We start from the raw sequence: 2,703 nt of genomic DNA on the forward strand, positions 1-2,703 counted from the left end.
TATATATATATATATATATATATATATATATATATATATATATTATATATTTATTTATATTTTATTTTACATAAATATATACGTGTGTATTACCCAACACTGAGCCGTTTCACTTGGTGGCAAGGCCACAGGAACAAAACCAATACAGTGGGCACTGCCACATTCATACTCTAGCTGCTAAATCATGGATAATCACCTGTACTGAAAATTTCGAAAACATTTGCTTTAAACACGTACACACGAGGCCCATCAACAACGAGTCGAACACCATTACATTTCTCACCCTATCAATTGCATATGCAATAGGCAACTCATCCCAGCAGTTTCATATCTTTTTATTCAACTTCCTGAAAGGAAAGTTGGCAAAGCAAACTACTCATACAATTCCATTTTGATTTCTAAAGATAATATTAAGTTTCTTCTAGTTTAAGCAGCGACGCTACATTTGTCAAAAACGTCAGGTCTATATATATATTCTATGAAAAAATCAATAGCATTTAAGATTTTATGTACAATTTTGTTAAATCGGTGACAAAATAAATTTTGAATAATTTTTGTTGAGTAAACAAAGCGAATACAAAGGGTTCCTATGCTTTTGAAGCCTGAGCCCACAAGTCTCTAAATTTTGCTTTAGTTGTCACTAATACAAAATTTTTGCAGCTTTCAGTACTTGAACCCTAAAGCAGACACTGTTCAAGGACCCCCTCCCCGAACAAAATAGCTAAAACTCACAAAGAGCAAGTGATAAAATGAAGCGATGGAATGTTGAAGTGCCCCCTATTTCGTTTTTACCATATTAACAAATCCCATACGAACTGGATTTGAAGGGTCCCTGGAGTCTGTATACGGAATTTTAAGTGTCTAGACATGTAAGTTGTGAAGTTACCCTTCAAACATGAATGGAGTGACACTTTCCATGGTCTAAAATCGCAATTATTAAATGAAAAAATAAAATGCTAAAGGAACACCTTAACGTACCTAGCACGTAAATCTGTTTCGTCAGCCTAATCATATACAATGTATAAATTATTTCACGTACCAAGCCATGCCGAAACAATATATGTATCTGGCACCAAGGGACAAGAGCAAAACCGAACACCCCTACCCCCACAACATGGAGATATTAAAAGCTAAGTAAGACCATCCATAACAAGGCAGGATGATAACGCTGTTAATTCTTTTATAACCGTAACAATAAAATTAATTTGTCTTACCTTTACCGACGAGCCGATCTCTTGTTGACCTTGAAGTGTCCTGACGTCATTTTCTTTTAGTGAAGCGAGTCTCGAGAATTAAACAAGTCACTACCACATATAATACACACCGACGTCATTCCTGGAAAAAAAATACATACGACCTGACTACATGAAATGAAAAAGAGACAATGATGACATTGTATTTACAAGATTTAACACGTACATGTAAATATTATATATATATATATATATATATAATATATATATATATATATATATATATATATATATATATATATATCCCATATATATATATATATCTATAGATATATTTTATATAATCATATATATATATAATATATATATACAGTATGTTTGTAAAAGTATAGGTACATATGTTACAGGCAGATAGCACCAAGCATTTTTGCGAACTGCCTGAAATTTCAGGCAGATAGCAAAATGCACTTAACAGATATTTGTTCACCCCAGGGCCTAGTACTAAACACGGCGAAACAGTGACTCACCTACACTGTTTTTGCCATGTTTAGTACTAGGCCCTGGGGGGTCAAATGTATTTTGTGCTGCACTTAGTAATGGCCCTTGGTGAATCAAATGTCCCTAAGTGCATTTTGCTATCTGCCTGAAATTTCCAGCAGTTCGGGAAATTTAGTATATATATATATATATATATATTATATATATATATATAGATATATATATATATATATATATATACAGCAGAACCTCGGTTTTCATACATAATCCACTCCAGAACCTCCCACGAAAACCGAAACAATATTTCCCATAGGGAATAATGTAAATACAATTAATGCGTTCCAGACCCCCTAAAAATATTAAGAAAAAATGTGTTTTATAGGGAATAAACACAATTTTACATACAGAAAGCAATAAGAAATAAATATAAATGACTAATGAAATGAATAAATGAACATTTAACATCACTCTTACCTTTATGGAAAACACCTGTTAGCGAATGGAAGATGGAGAGGAGGGGAGAGGGAGGAGGAAAGGCTATTGTTTGGAAGGGGAATTTCCCTCCAGAAGGACTTCAGGTATCAAGAACCTATCTAGGGTTACTTCTCATCGTTTTTTAATGACATTATCAGAGGTTTACTTCCCCTCTTTGTGTTTTACTGGCACTAGGACCAGCTTGAGTCCCTGGACCCCTGTTGTACAACAATACTGTCCAAAGACATTTCTTTAAAATTTGCCTAAAGTTAAATACAACATTGTCATTAAACATGTTAGAGACACAGATTACAAAATCTTTGTTGGGATGATAATTTCTCCACAAATTTTTTTGCATCATTCCACTTTGCAAACTTGTCCTTAATCCCTGAAGTAGGCACATTATGTATGCCCATTCGCTTTCTGAATTTTTCAAACCGGTCCAGGCAACTCTATTATCGAGAAAAAATTCCCCTTCGGTTAAGCATATATGAAAATATATTAATTCCGAGGTAGAGCGAATTAGATATTAAAGGAC

The sequence above is a fragment of the Macrobrachium nipponense genome, chromosome 7 (assembly GCF_015104395.2).
Source record: "Macrobrachium nipponense isolate FS-2020 chromosome 7, ASM1510439v2, whole genome shotgun sequence".
Lineage (NCBI taxonomy): Eukaryota > Metazoa > Arthropoda > Malacostraca > Decapoda > Palaemonidae > Macrobrachium > Macrobrachium nipponense.